We start from the raw sequence: 16,856 nt of genomic DNA, 5'->3' as shown, positions 1-16,856 counted from the left end.
TAATAAGAAAGAGATGTATTTAAAATAAGTTTCTGGGACACCTGGGGAGCTCAGTGGTTGAGTGTCTGCCTTTGGCTCAGGGTGTGACCCCAGGGTCCTGAGATCAAGTCCCATGTCAGGCTCCCTGCAGGGAGCCTGCTTCTCCTTCTGCCTATGTCTCTGCCTCTCTCTGTGTGTCTCTCATTAATAAATAAATAAAATCTTTTAAAAAAATAAAATAAGTTTTTAGGGAGCAAAATTTCTAGTCATCTATGAAGCATACTGGTCAATAAGGATTATCAAGTAATTTTCATGTGACTATTTGCTATTTACCTCTCTGCTTCTTGTACTATAGAGCCTTTGCCTGAATAAAGACACTCTGTGTTTGCCATTCATACAAGAAAATTGTTTTAGGTTTAGTGGAAAACAGACTGGACTGAACATCAAAAGACATTCACCGTCTATTGTGGGGTCTACTAACTACTATGGGACCACAGCAGAGCAGCCTCCTGAGTTTTAAGTTTTCGTATCTGTAAAATAAAAAGCAGCTAAACTAAATGGCCTCTAAGGGCTTCCAGATCTAAAACCTCATATCCATGTTGTTTCTATTAAGTGTAAGGCATTAAGTTTAGCACTCTGAAGAATCCAAAAGCTGAATAAATCATAATGGAAAGGGATCCCTAATTACAAGCATAAAAGGAAAAGCTACAAAGAAGTTCAATAACATCAAAATAAAAAACTTCCTTCTCGGGATCCCTGGGTGGTGCAGCGGTTTGGTGCCTGCCTTTGGCCCAGGGCGCGATCCTGGAGACCCAGGATCGAATCCCACGTCGGGCTCCCGGTGCATGGAGCCTGCTTCTCCCTCTGCCTGTGTCTCTGCCTCTCTCTCTCTCTCTGTGTGTGACTATCATAAATAAATAAAGAAAAAAATATTTAAAAAAAAAAAAAAAAAACTTCCTTCTCTCCAAAAGCACAATAAAATAAAAATGTAAATTGGGAAAAGATCTACAAAACAGATAATGAAATGATAATCTCATTTATTGTCTTATAAATAAAAATTTTTAAGTCCGTAGAAACATATAAACTCACATATAAAAGAGCCAATAAACCTGGTGAATTATTAACTCATTAGTAGTGAAAGAATGGTGAATTGAAATCAAAAGATATCATTTATTTCCAAACTAGCAAAGCTCTTTTTTTTCTTTTCACCACTATCCATGTCCAGAACATACCCATCACCCCAAACTGTAACTCTGTGCCCATTAAACAATAACTCCCCATTCCAACCCCACCCCACCCCACCACCGGTAACCACTATTCTACTTGTTAGAATTTGACTATTATCAGTACTTCCTATAAGTGGAATAATACATATTTGTCCTTTCGTGTTTGGCTTATTTCATTTAGCATGTCTTCAATTGTCATCCATGTTGTAGAATACTGCAAAATTTCATTCATTTTTAAGGCTGAATATCTTATTGCATGTATATATCACATTTTGTCTATCCATTTATCAACCAATGGTCCCTTGGGATGCTTTTGCTTTTTATTTTTTATTTTTTTTAATATTTGAGAGGGAGTGTGAGAGAGAGCAAGCACATTGCGTGAGGGGAAGGGGCAGAGGGAGAGAATCTCAGATTCCCCACAGAGCAGAGCCCAACAAAGGGCTTGATCACACGATCATGACCTGAGCAAAGTCAAGAGTCAGATGCCTAACTGACTAAACCACCCAAGCATCCTAGGATGTTTCTACTTCTTGTGTTCTTCTGTAAATGTCCCTGGTTTTATTTCTTTTGGGTATATACTCAGAAGTGGGATTAATATATTATATTGTAAATCCATGTTTAATTTTTCAAGGAGTCGCCATACCGTTTCCTCGGTGGCTTCATCATTTTATACTCCTACCAGCAATGAACAAGGGTTCCAAATTCTCCATGTCCTTACCAACTCTTGTTTTTCCCTACTGTTTTGATAATAATAATCCTGATAGGTGTGAAGTGGTATCTCATTTTGATTTTGATTTGCATTTCCCTAATGATTCACGATGTTCAACCTATTTTCATGTGCTTGCTGGTCATCTGTACATCTTCTTGGGAGAAATCTCTACAAGTCCTTTGCCTATTTCTTTCTGTTTTCATTTTTATTTATTCCTAACTTAATTTTTTATTAAATTTTTTATTTAAATTCAATTTAATTAACATATACTGCATTATTAGTTTCAGGGGTAGAATCCAGTGGTTCATCAGTTGCATACAACACCCAATGCTCATTACTTCAAGTGCTCTCCTTAATGCCCATTACCCAATTGTTCCATCCCCCCATCTACCTTCCCTCCAGCAACCCTCTGTTTGTTTCCCAGAGTTAAGAGTCTTATGGTTGGTCTCCCTCTCTGTTTTCATGTTATTTTATTTTGCCTTCCCTTTCCTTATGTTCATCTGCTTTGTCTTAAGTTTCACATATGAGTGAATGCATAATGGTATTTGTCTTTCTCTGACTTATTTCATTTAGCATAATATCCTCTAGTTCCATCCATATCGTTGCAAATGGTGAGATTTCATTCTTTTTTGATGGCTGAGTAATATTCCATTATATATACACATTATATATATACAATTGTATATACATTGTGTATACACACACACACACACACACACCTTCTTTATCCATTCATCTATCAATGGACATCTGGGCTCTTTCCATATTTTGGCTATTGTGGAAACTACTGCTATAAACACTGGGTTGCATGTGCCCCTTTGAATCTCTGTATTTGTAACCTTTAGACAAATACCTAATAATGTAATCACTAGGTCATAGAATAGCTCTATTTAAAACTTTTTGAGAAACCTTCATACTGTTTTCCAGAGGGCTGCACCAGTTTGAATTCCCATCAACAGTGTAAGAAGGTTCCCTTTCTCCACATCCTCACTAACATCTATTGTTTCCTAAGTTGTTCATTTTGGCTATTCGGACAGGTGTGAAGTGGTATCTCACTGTGGTTTTGATTTTTATTTCCCTGATGCCAAGTGATGCTGAGCATTGGCCAGCTGGCCATTTCAATGTCTTCTTTCGAGAAATGCCTATTTACGTCTTCTGCCCATTTCTTGACTGGATCTGTTTTTCTTGGGTGTTGAGTCTGAAAAATTCTTTATAGATTTTGGATACTAGCCTTTTACCTGATAAGACATTTGCACATATCTTCTCCCATTCCATAGGTTGCCTTTTAGTTTTGTTGACGGTTTCCTTTGCCATGCAAAAGCTTTTTATCTTGATAAGGCCCCAATAGTTCATTTTTTATTTTGTTTCTCTTGCCTTTGGAGATGTGTCTAGAAAAAAGAAAAGCTGCTGCAGCCAATGTCAAAGAGATTTGCTACCAGCATTCTTCTCTAGGATTTTGATGGTTTTCTCACATTTCGGTCTTTCATCCATTTTGAGTTTATTCTTGCATATGAAGTAATAAAGTGGCCCAGTTTCATTCTTTTGCATGTTACTGTCCAGTTTCCCCAACACCATTTGTTGATGAGACTTTTTTCCATTTGACATTCTTTCCTCTGTTGAAGATTAGTTGACTATAGAGTTAATAAGGGTCCATTTCTGGGTTCTCTATCTGTTCCACGGACCCGTGTGTCTATTTTTGTGCCAGTCCCATACTATCTTGATGATCACAGCTTTGTAATACACCTTCAAGTCTGAAATTGTGATGCCTCCAGTTCTGGTTTTCTTTTCCAACATTCCTTTGGCTAATTGAGGTCTTTTTCTTTTTCGGACTCCATACAAATTTAAGGATTGTTTGTTCCAGCTCTATAAAAAATGTCTATGGTGTTTTGATAAAGATTGCACTGAATGTGTAGTTTGCTTTGAGTAGCATAGACATTTTAACAAAAAATATTTGTTTTTCCAATCCATGAGTATGAACTGTTTTTCCATTTCTGTCTTCCTTGATTTATTTTATAAGTGTTCTACAGTTTTCAGAGCATAGATCCTTTTACCTCTCTGGTTAGGTTTATTCCTAGGTATCTTATGGGTTTTGGCACAATTGTAAATCAGATCAATTCCTTGATTTCTCTTTCTTCTGCCTCATTGTTAGTGTACAGAAATACAACTGACTTCTGTACACTGATTTTGTATCTTGCCACTTTGTTGAATTCCTGTATCAATTCTAGCAATTTTGGGGTGGAGTCTTTGCCTATTTTTTTAAATTATTTTTTATTGAGATATAATTGACCTATAACATCGTGTAAGTTTAAGGTGTACATGTATGATTTGACACATCTGTATACTGCAATTTGATTATCATTGTAACAACTCTATCAGGTCACAATTACTTCTTTTTTTGTGGTGGGAACAATTTTAATTGGATTGTTTGTGGATTTTATTGTTGGTGAGCTGTAGTTCTTTATATATTCCAGATACTAATCCCTTATCAGATATATGATTTGGAAGTATTTTCTACCATTTTGTAGGTTGCCCTTTCATTCTGTAGATATGATCCTTGATTCACACAAGTTTTTAATTTTCATGAAGTCCAGTTCACTTACTCCTTTTGTTTCTGTGTTTTTGGTATCACATATAAGAAATTATTGCCAAACCCAAAGTCATGAAGCTTTTTGTTACAAGAGTTTTAGAGTTTGAGCTCTTTTTGTTTAGGCCTTTGAGTTTTGTTTCAATATCACAAACTGTTGTCAAGAGTATAAACCATAAGACTTCTCTAATGAATAATTTGGTGGAATATGCCTAAACCATGGAAATGGTTGTGCCCTCTCAGGTAGACTTGCACCTCTAGACATCTATATTAAGAAAAATAATCACAGAGGTTCAACAAAATTCACTGAAACATATTATAGTGAAAGATCAGGAATGGGAGGGAACTCAAACAGCAGGAAAAAAGTGATCCAACCAATATATCATTGTTCAGGCTTTAAAAATTGTACTTCAGGAGTATTTTAAAGTATGGAAAATGATCATGATATAATGCTACAAGTAAAAAAAAGTTGATTATGAAGCATCAATTTTATAAAATATAAATTTATACAATAGACATAGAATGAAACTGGAAATAAATGCAACAAAATGTTGACTGCAGTTAAACAGAATTATTGACTATTACTTTTCATATTTTCGTGTTTCATAAATATTTTACTGTAACACTGGAAATGAAGTTTTTATAAACAGAGAGAAACAATTTCTATCTCAGGACTCAATAAACAAAGGGTGAACTAAGCAACTAATATCTATTGAAAGGCTTTCTCTTAAGTGCCAGATTTTAATCGTGTATATTGAGTGGCATAGGGAACTTGTTACAGATTTTAAGAAAATCTAGTAAAGAACTGAATGGGAAACAAAGAAGATAAAATCTATTAGCAGAGGATATTAAAAGAGAAGACAAGAAATAGTGAATAAAAGCATAAACAGTCTATGTTGATAATGGAAAACATGGTAAGTACATGTTACTTTTTTTTTCACTGACGACAATTTATTATAATCTGTTGGCAGCACAAAGACAGATAATAAAACCAGAACTATGTTTCCATAGAAGTGGATGATGATATGTAGCCATTCTATGGGAACTGTGTGCATTTAATCATCATCAGGTTTTAGATTTTTTATTTTCTTCTTGTGCCGCTTAATTTCTTTCTGCAGACGCTCAATCTCCTTTATATGATGACTGATCACATCTTCATGGTGTTTCTTCAAGGCTGCCAGTTGTTCTCTAGTGCGTGCTCGGAAGTATCGTTCCTCTTCAGCTTGCTCTTTCTTTCCAAAGGCCCCACCTGCCTCCCGGATCGAGCCTGTGGAGCCCGGGTCCTCTGACCATTCGGAGCCGAAGCCTCGGGTTTGCAGGGCCCTAACACCCCCACATGCCCAGCCACACCCGCTGTGCACCCCAAGTACATAAATTTTTTTTAAGTTATAGGGAATAAAGTTTATTTTGGCAGATAGTGTTAAACAAAATTAAAGTTGCATACATTAGTAACATAACTCAACATCCTTAATTTGGTATAAGTGCGACATTTTCCTGTTTTCCTGTGTTCTGCTAAATCACCATAACCTAAACTGCTTTATAAAACTGATACGCTGAAATTTAGCTATACTGTTTTCGCTTACGCTCTGATTCCAAACAAAACTTTTCATAAGCTTCTTCTATCTCTGGGTCCATCTCATCATCAATATCATCCAAGTATGGACCACCAGCCCCTGATAAATCTGTCCCATTTTCTTCATAATCTGGAAAAAAGTCTTCTCTTTCAAGTAACTCTTGATATTTCTCTTGGTAATCTGGATCAGCCGCGGTGAAAGGAACACCATCAGAGGTATAAAATGTTGGTTCATTCATAAAATAGTTAGGATCATTTTCCGGTGTTGCTTCTCTGTATGTTGAAGTTGCATGGACTCTACCCCAGTTACTTGACGGGAGTTCTACAAGCTTCAAGAGCATCTGTTTCACATCTCTGCTGCAATTTGCATCTACGACAACATTTTCAATTCTCTGAATAATTTCTTCCATATCATTCTTTCCTTTCTCCTTCCAGGCATCTTCCAAAACTGACCCTGTCAACTTCAGTAATTTTACCGCACAAATTAAGTTGTCATCCATAGGATTAGAAAAGAGGGCATTCAGCAACTCCTGAAGACCAACCTGAAGAATATCTGCTCTTGTAACCTGTCCATTTGTTCCCTTGATCTCCAGGTTAAGGTAATGTTCTCCCAGGAAGAGGACAAACGCGTGGAATAGTTTCCGAGTCACTTCGTCCCCTTTTGCAGCTTGATCTTTAACTTCATATTCAGTTAGACATCTTTGAAGCAGCAACTGGTGAAAGTTGCCACTCTGTGGGCTAATTGTCAGATGATGGGACAGGTAATTACAGAGGCGAGCTCCCATGTAAGAGAAATTTGGGATAGATGTGGCCTGTTGATAGATGAGTTCTACAAGTTCTTGCAAAGCATCATCTGTTGTAACCCAGCCATTCAGGGTCTCTGCAAACTGTTCAATTTAATATTTTTTTTATGATTTACAAAGCTTTTTTAATTGTATTATTTGAGATCATATACATGACAACCCAGAAAAAGGAAGATGCTTTTTCCATTCTGCCAAAAAGAAGCTAGGGTCCAGGAATGTTAGATGTTCAAAGAAATACACTTAAAATTTAAAAGGATTCAAATCGAGGCTAACAGACTTGGAAGTCTCTCTTTTTATCTGTGCTATACTTTCTTTTAATTTAGGTAGAGACCCAGCAGGGCCCTAATCACAGTACAACAATCAGTAGTACACTTCTTCCTTTTAAGAGTAAAAGGAAGTCATCTAGGCTTCTACCATTGACCACCCACGTGAGGGGTACATGAGTCCACTGGGGTTTTCTCTGGGGCTGGAGGCACAGAAACAGTGGGCATGGTATTAGGGAGTGGCCCCAGGTAAATACTGACACTGTGGATGAGATTCTATCAAAATGTCTTCAAAAGTGTTCCTACTATTTTGCTTTCCTAACGGCAATATATGAAAGTTCCTTCCATCCTTGCCAGGCCTTGGTATTTAGTCTTTTAAATTTAGCCATTCTAACAGTGTTTAGTTGTATCTCATTATGATTTTAGTTTGCGTTTCCCTAAAAACTAATGGTATTAAACACCTTTTCACATGATGCTTTCTACCTATAGTTTCTTAAAGTTTCTGTTAGAATCTCTTGCCCATTTTTTATTGAGTATTCTTTCTTAAGATTGAGTTTTGAGAATTCTTTAGATATTCTGGATACAAGTCCCTTATAAAGGGTGTGTTTTGCAAATACTTTCTCCAAGCCTTCTGCTTATCTTTACATTGTCTTAAGAATGAATGTCTTCCAGGGTGCCTGGGTGGTTCAGTCAGTTAAGAGTCCAACTCTCGGTTTCAGCTCAGGCCATGATCTCAGGATGGTGAGATTGCACTGTGTGTGCATCAGGTTCCGAAATCAGCACAGTCTGCTTGAGATTCTCTGCCTCTCCCTCAGTCCCTCCCCCTGCTTGCATGCTCTCTTTTCTCTCAAATAATAAAATCTTTTTTTAAAAAAATATGAAGGTTTTTCAAAGAGCAGTATATATAAATTTTGATGAAGTTCAGTATTTCAATTTTTCTTTTATAGTTTGTACTTTTTGTGTCCTATTTGGGGAAGAAACAAACCATCTTTGCCTATAACCCAAGGTCACAAATATTTTCTTTCACAAATTCCACAGTTTCATCTCTTACACTTAGGTTTGTGAATTATTTGGTGTTTATTTTTTTTTTAATTTTTATTTATTTATGATAGTCACACACAGAGAGAGAGAGATTGGCAGAGAAACAGGCAGAGGGAGAAGCAGGCTCCATGTACTGGGAGCCCAATGTGGGATTCGATCCCGGGTCTCCAGGATCGTGCCCTGGGCCAAAGGCCAGCGCTAAACCGCTGCGCCACCCAGGGATCCCTATTTGGTGTTTATTTTGGTATGTGGTGGAAGGATTAAGCTGCTACCACTATTGCTGCTACTTTTGTTTGTTTTGTACTTTTGTTTTTTGTATTTTTTCATTTGGATGTCCAATTATGCATTTGGAAGTCCATTTGTTGAAAAGACTATCCCCACAGAGTTGAATTAACTGGGCAAGTTGTAAAAAGCTGACCAGGTAAATGTAGGGTCTATTTCTCGATTCCCTACACTGTCTCAATGACCTACCTGTCTATCTTTCTTTGCAAAAAAAATAAAGATATTGCCATGGCTACTGTCTTAAAATCAGTCTTAATGTGGTATGGAGACATCCAAGTTTCTTCTTTCTCAAATTGTTTTAACTATTCTATACCATTTGCATTTTAAGTATTAGAATCAACCCATCAATATATTTTATTTTTAAAAAATTGGAATTTTTATTAGTATTATACTGATTTTATAGAGTAATGTGAGAAAAAGAGACATTTTAACAATATTGAGACTTACAATTCATTAATATAATACTCTGCTTAGTTTTTAAATTTGTCTTGTTTGCATATTTATTGCTAAATTTATCTCTAAGTCTTTTAAATGACACTGTAAAAAAGTATTTTTTTAATTTTAGTTTCCAACTGTTCATTGCAGTGTAAAGAAATATCATTGATTTTTGTATATTGACTTTGTATCTTATAAGTCTGCTAAATTCAATTATTCCTAGTAGCTTTTTTGTAGATTCTTGGGGCCTTTCTACATTGATTATTCTGTCATTTTTGAATGACAATGTTGCTTTGAATAACAATGTTAACAGAAGTGGTAGGAGTGAACATTCTTGCTTGTTCTCAATCTTAGGGTGAAAAGATTCAATCTTTTTACCATTAGTATTCTAGGTGTAGAATTTTTATAAATTTTTTTTATCAGGTTGAAGAATCTACTTTTATTTCCAATTTTGGAATTTTGGACACTGAATTTTGTTAAATGTTTTCTATATCTGTTGAAATAATCATCTGGTTTTTATTTTTTAACCTGTTGATAAGGTACATGAAATTTTTTTCAATCACAGGAGTGACATGATTATATTTATTTTTTTGTGAGATAGAGTAATACCAATCACCATCTCACTGTGAGACTCTGAAACATCATGAAAAAGTAGTTCGAAAAACTAATATAAGGTTACACTAAAGGAAATGACATGCCTCTGGGGTGCCTGGGTAACTCAGTCAGTTAAACATCTGACTATGGCTCGGGTCATGATCTCAAGGTTCTGGGATCAAGCCCCATGTTGGGCTTCACACTCAGCAGGGAATCTGCCTCTCCCCCTGCTCCTCCTCTCCTCTGCTTATGTTCTCTCTCTCTCTCTCTCTCTCTAAGTAAATAAATAAAATCTTTTTAAAAAGTGACATGCTTCAATCAAGGAAGAAGATAGATCAACTATGGTCTCTCAACCCAAGGTGGGCACTCATGTAAGTGTCACACTGTATGTGCAGCAATGACCTTCTAAAATGAATCACAGTTCTAAAATAGAAAAGTTATCTGAAAGTGATGTCTCAGCAAATATGACTAAGAATAACTAGCATCTATAGTATGCATTTTTCAGTTTTATTAAGATATAATTATTAGTTCAAGGTGTACAACATAATGATTTGATCTACATGTATATTACAAAATAAGCAGCACAACATAAAGTTTAGTTAATATCACTTACCTCAGTTATAATATTTTTTCTTGTGATGAAAACTTTTAAAAGCTACTCTCTTGCAAATATAAATACAACACTGTTAACTATAGTCACCATAATTTATACACTGCATTCCCATACAGTATGTATTTTAATTTCAATACAACTCTATGCAATGGTTGAATGAACTAAAGATGTTTAGCCTGAAGAAATGAGAGAAAAAACAGTACTGTCTTTTAATAGCTGAAGAATTGTCGAGAAAATACATTTAACTTGTAAAATCTGTCTCTGAAATAAGAGTGAGGTCAAAGGAATGGAGCTTACAGGTGGCAACTCAAAATAAGGAAAAACATACAACTGATACTTCTTTTTTTGTATGTGGTCGGTGTATAAAATTTTTTATTTATAAAATTTCATAGTTGCTGGACAATTGAAGTAACGTCTTAAAATTAATAAGTTCCATTGCTAAAAGTATTTAAGCATGCGCTAGAAGACCCTAAGACAAATACATGGAAAATAATGCTTAATTTGTGGCCACTTGTACTAGACAGTTTTTACAGATCCCTCCACAATCATTAATCTCCATGAATCAGTAAGTTGCTTATTTTCTTTTGTCAGTTCTCACAACTATAAAGTGGGGATATAGTTTTTGGCTATCTCAAGGTAATGTGAAAATAGTAGGTCAAAGAGTATAAAAGGGCAGAGGCAGGAACTAAGATATGATCACGGGAAGGAAGCATAGCATGAACCTGTCACTAGTGGAAAAGAAGAGGTTCCACTGAAGTGAATTGTTCAACTAGCTGGACTGTAACCCCAACTTCCTGCTCAAGACTGCAATATACCTCATTATTCCACCAGATACCCCATTATCATTCCTGCTTCCATGCTTTCCTTGCCTAGAATAAACTCACCAACTATGTTCACATACCATATTTTGGTTCATATTTCATAAGTTGGTCCCTTTGAAATCTTTTCTGATTACCCTCATAATCCTATTTATTCCCTTCCCATACTCTCAAGACACCAGTTAAAGCTGAATCTTTCTTTTCAATATTCCTATACCACTACCTACTTCATAACAGAAATAATTATTTAATTGGAAAGATCATGAGTTCTAGATTCAGTTTAAAACTGAATTTGTGATTTAGGAATTCTCCGAGCTTCAGTTTATTTGTCTTTGGAACAGGGATAATAATGACTGCCTCACGGTATTATTTTAAGTGTTGTATAAGAACGTAGTACTGTGAGAAGAGTGGCTGATGTACAATAAGTAATATGGTTATATGTATGTGTGTGTGTCTGTATTTAAAAATGAACAAATGAGTGAGTGAACGAATAGATAAAAGCCCTTATTTTCCACATCTACATTTCCCTCTTTAAAGTTTAAGACAGGGGATCCCTGGCTGGCCCAGCGGTTTGGCGCCTGCCTTTGGCCCAGGGCACGATCCTGGAGACCCGGGATCGAATCCCACGTCGGACTCCCGGTGCAAGGAGCCTGCTTCTCCCTCTGCCTATGTCTCTGCTTATGTCTCTGCCTCTCTCTCTCTCTCTCTCTCTCAGTGTGACTATCATAAAATAAATAAATAAATAAATAAATAAATAAATAAATAAATAAATAAATAAATAAAGTTTAAGACAATGGAGTATTCTGGGATGAGGATTCCCTTATTTTATGCATAATCTGAAAACTTAGCATAATATTAAACTCAAAGTAATCAACAAACATCCATAATAAAATTATTCTGATTACACAAAAGTCTTTTGGGATTTATGTCTTAATTTTCAGCAGTAATTGCTAAATATGAGACTTTAAGAAAGTAAAGTGTTATTTACTGTTAGAGCCATCACTATGTGTTTTATTCCTTTAAAAAGGAAAAAAGTCATCTGAGAGACTTTCGAAGGAAGATAATAGGGAATTATCAAAGGAAGAGAAGACTGAAAGATAAATGGCACAAAATAGTATGTTAGAAAACATAAATATATGCTTCTGATCTTTTGACTTGAAGATAAGACAACAGAAAAATGACATGAATGATAAAAGTAGTTGAGGGGGAAAACTATTTTTATTTATTTTTTAAAGACTATTTATTTACTCATAGAGGACACAGAGAAAGAAAGAGAGGCACAGACACAGGCAGAGGAAGAAGCAGGCTCCATGCAGAGAGCCTGACATGGGACTCGATCCAGGGTCTCCAGGATCATGCCCTAGGCTGCAGGCGGCGCTAAACCGCTGCACCACTGGGTCTACCCGGGAAAACTATTTTTAAATAAAACTTAAAGACTTTATAAAATGGCAACCTTACACTCTATACCAAACTGCTAACAGCAGAGACTTAAGAATGAGAAAAAAGAAAAATACTCCTCTATTTAAAAAAAAAATTTTTTTTACTGAAAATATATTACCTAGAAATGTGAAACTAAGTTAAAGATACATTTCTAATGCATAAATATAAGTAAACTATGCACAATAAGGCCCAATTTGAGATGCTGCTTACTTAGATAGTGAAATGATCTTACAGATAATTTGGGGAGTGCACAATTGTTGTCACGGAGACCATAAACATCAATTTGCGGATGGAAATTATTTAATTTTTTAATTATCCTCTTGTCTTTTCATGCTCACAACATATAAGGCAAACAAGATTGCTATTCTTTCTCTTTTCACATGCATTAATAACAAACAAAAAACCCTCACTTATATGGTGTTTATTGTTCATAAAGGGTGTCTGAGCGCAGAGAAGTAAAGGCATGTGCCAGAAATTACACAATCTGAGTTTTAGAGTCAAGACTGGAAAGAAGTTCATAGATTCCAGGAAAAAAAACTGATTTGAAATAACTTAAACTACTTTTTAGGCTCAAAATGGACTTGCTAAATGCTTTAACTCTTTCCATACTCAATCTGATTCATTTAAACTAAAATGCCATCCAATATAATAAAAGCAGCTTTAAGAAAGTAGATTAAAAATGGAAAAGAAAATGAAGCAAAGGTTAAACTAATGACAGACCTATTTTCCTCTTTTCCATTTCAGAAATGAAAATAAGGCTATGTTTTGCTGACAGTACTGATTCAACAAAGTTTATTGAACAAATATCTGTATGTTAGGTTAAATCCAGTGCTAGATCTTATAGGCATAGAAAGACACAATAATTCCTACCTTCAAGATCATACTACTTCACACTAGATAGTATTTTATAGAAGAATCAAGGTCTTAAAATAATTATTTAAATTTATTTAAGAAAACCTAGAAGGATTTTATAATAAAATAAAACTGTAGAAATAAACAAATAAATAACATACTAAAAATATTAACAGACCAATACAATTACCACTAGGTGTCACTATGATATAAAGTTGGTGGCTGCCTTTATACATTGTTGAGTCTTCCTGATAATAACATGAAAAACTATCTTATTTAGCATCTTTTTGCATTTTAATATTTATAAATACACAGAAAAATTAGTATTTATCCAACTCCGTAACTTGGTCTATATATAAAAAATATTTAACAATTATATTGCAGGTCACATAAACTTTACTGAGTGTATTTTTAAATTTTCCTATGATAAATATTTTAATATACATACAAACATATAGATACGCTCATTTATTGATCCATTTATTTTCTCAACAGATACTGCTCTGTGCTAAGCACTGTGCTTGGAGAATTTATAGAAGAATAAGACCTAGTCTGTGAGTTTGAGAAGTTAACATTCACAAAGAAATTCCGAAACACAAAGAAAGAATAAGATGTTTTAAAATAAATGAATGAATCAACTTAGGCCCATGGAGGTTAGGAAAAGTGGAAAGGATAGATATTTACATGGAACATTAAAAGATGATTATGAGTTTTCTAGAAAAACTAAAATAAGGAAGGGCAAATCAAATAGAATATAAGAAATAAGGAATCACTGAAAGATGTAAAAGATTTATATTCTAGATACAGCACTATAGGACAACTATGTAGAATACAGACTAGAGGAATATAGAAACAAAGAATAGAAATTCAAGGAATTATCTTAATAATTCATTAAAGAAATTAGCTCCTGAACTATAACTGAGGTCATAAAAATGAAGGATTCAGTGATATTGTTATAAAACTAATAGAACTTAATCAATCAAATGCAGTGAAAGAAGAAAAAAATCTTCCATCAAGTCCCAAATATTCCTACACACAACTTCTACAGTGATGCATATTAACAAATTTAACAGTGAATACAGAGAAGATGCATGACATGATTCTCTGGCATGCAATTCATCATAACAGAATAACTATAATCTAGAACAAATAAAAAACTAGAATTAGAAGAAAGAAGAGAAGCTGTGTATCTGTATCCAAAAACAGTATCTGTATATAATTTCTTTTGAATCACATTTTATTTACAATATGTTTGCAACTATTTTAATTGTTACTTGTTTTCAATCAGAATGATAACTTGACTTTCTACTCTGCCATTCTTGGGCACAAGTCTGCTTTTACAATGAATTATAAAGCCAACATATTAACAAATATGATATCTGGAAATTCTATCACATGTTTTTACAACAAAGCTTTAAAGCAGTTTCCTAGACTACCCTCCAAACTCAGATAAAATTAAAGTGTAACATTAACGTATATAAAGAAGCATTTCTGATCACCATTTCTGAAATAAGCAGAGATTTCACTCCAACTGCATGAGCCAATGAAAAGGGTGGTTCAAGTAATCCAATTACTTCCACCATATACCAAATATTCCATCAACAAAAAGAATCAGGTCACTTTGAAATGAGACCTAGTTAATTACTCAGCCACATGCTACATAATATCAATTTAAACTTACTTATTATAATACTTCTTTCCAGTTTTTTTTAAAACAGATACAAATCTGGGATAATTTTAAGTAAAAGAAAAAGTGTGATATGACACTGAATTCTTTCCTCTATAATAAATATATTCATCACTAAACTAGGAAAGTAAAAGCCAGTAAAATGCTATATAAAGGGTTCCCTACTAATACACCAAGGTGCCTTAGCAATATTATTGAAAATCTATATGAACAATAAGCAGAGTCAATTCTAATTACTATTGTAAAGATAAATAAAACTATTATTCAAATATCAGTAGAGAGTTTTGGTAATTTTAGGATTATATATACATTTTAAATATCAACAAAGAGAAAATTATATATATATAAAAAAAAGAACCAAGCATATTTTGGAGCTAAAGAATATAATAACTGAAAAGTCATTAAAAGAGCTCAACAACAGACTTAACCAGAAGAAAGACTATGTGAACTTGAAGACAAGTCATTTGTAATTATCCAATCAGAAAAGAGAAAAAAGAAAAAAAATGCAAGAGAAAGAGTGAAAAAAGACAGAAGATAAATGACCAATATGTGCATTATGGGAGTTGCAGAAAATAAGACCAGACAAAGGGGCAGAAGGTTTATCTGAAGAAATATGGCTGAACACTTCCTAAATCTGGGGTAGGAAACAGAGATGCAGATTCATGAGGCATAAAGGATCCAAAAAATAATAAATCCTAAAAAGTCCATATCCAAAAAAAAACCATTAAATTCAAATTGTCAAATTAAAAGACAAAAAGGAATTTGAAAGCAACAAGAGCAAAGCTCATCACATAAAGGAAGCCCCCAGTATCAGCAGATTTCTTTTTTTTTTTATTTTCTTTTTTTAATTTTTATTTATTTATGATAATCAGAGAGAGAGAGAGAGAGGCAGAGACACAGGCAGAGGGAGAAGCAGGCTCCATGCACCAGGAGCCTGATGTGGGATTCGATCCCGGGTCTCCAGGATTGTGCCCTGGGCCAAAGGCAGGCGCCAAACCACTGAGCCACCCAGGGATCCCCATATCAGCAGATTTCTAACTGAAACTCTGCAGCAGAGGGGGTAGGATGACACATAAAAGTGCTGAAAAAAAAAAAACTGCCAAAATGAATACTATGTTCAGCAAAACTGTTCTTCATATATTAAGGAGAAATAAAGACTTTCCCCATTTAAACAAAAACCAAGAAAGCCCAACCCTGGACCTGCCTTATAAGAAATGCTAAAGAGAGTACTCCAGTCATAACAAGAGGATACTAAATAGCAACACAGGAGTATAAAGCTGTTAATGGTAAACATATAGACAATTATAAACACCCAAACAAGTATAGAATACTGTAACAACAGTGATTAAACACTTAATCTGATATAGAGGTTATAAGACAAAAGCATACAAAATAAGTATAATTATAAAATATCAATAGTACATAATACAAAAAGATGTAATTTGTGACATCAATAACAAAGGGAGGGGATGAAGACTAGTTTTATATATGACTGAAATTATCAGGTTAAAACAGATTATTAAAACTATAAGATGCTTTATGTAAGCCCCATGGTAACCACAAAGAAAACAGCTAGAGAAGATTAGAACATACAAAGAAAACTTCTATCTTTATAGAAGATAAACAAAAGAAAATGAGAACAAGAATAAAGCATGACACTAAAAAAAAAAAAAAAAAAAACAACAAAGAGAAAGAGGAAACAAAAGCTACAAAGACAAAGGAAATAATCAACAAAATGGCAATAGTAAGTCCTTTCCTATCAGTAATTATTTTAAATGTAAATGGATAAAACTCCCCTAACAAGAGACACACTAGCTGGATTTATTTTATTTTTTTAAGATTTATTTATTTATTTATTTATTTATTTATTTATTTATGATAGACATAGAGAGAGAGAGAGGCAGAGACACAGGCAGAGGGAGAAGAAGCAGGCTTCATGCTGGAAGCCCGACATGGG

The 16,856-nt window shown here is 34.4% G+C and overlaps 1 protein-coding gene and 2 pseudogenes across 4 annotated transcripts in view; all 3 read right to left on the bottom strand.

Moving 5' to 3' along the window:
• FAF1 (Fas associated factor 1) overlaps positions 1 to 16,856 on the bottom strand; it is a 460,794-nt gene that overhangs the window by 282,033 nt on the left and 161,905 nt on the right. The gene's annotated exons all lie outside the window — the stretch shown is intronic.
• LOC140603208 (ATPase inhibitor, mitochondrial pseudogene) lies at positions 5,428 to 5,963 on the bottom strand (annotated as a pseudogene).
• LOC140602544 (polyadenylate-binding protein-interacting protein 1 pseudogene) lies at positions 5,428 to 6,964 on the bottom strand (annotated as a pseudogene).

This window comes from Canis lupus, chromosome 13, assembly GCF_048164855.1.
Source record: "Canis lupus baileyi chromosome 13, mCanLup2.hap1, whole genome shotgun sequence".
Lineage (NCBI taxonomy): Eukaryota > Metazoa > Chordata > Mammalia > Carnivora > Canidae > Canis > Canis lupus.
This window is presented reverse-complemented; position numbering and strand designations above follow the sequence as displayed.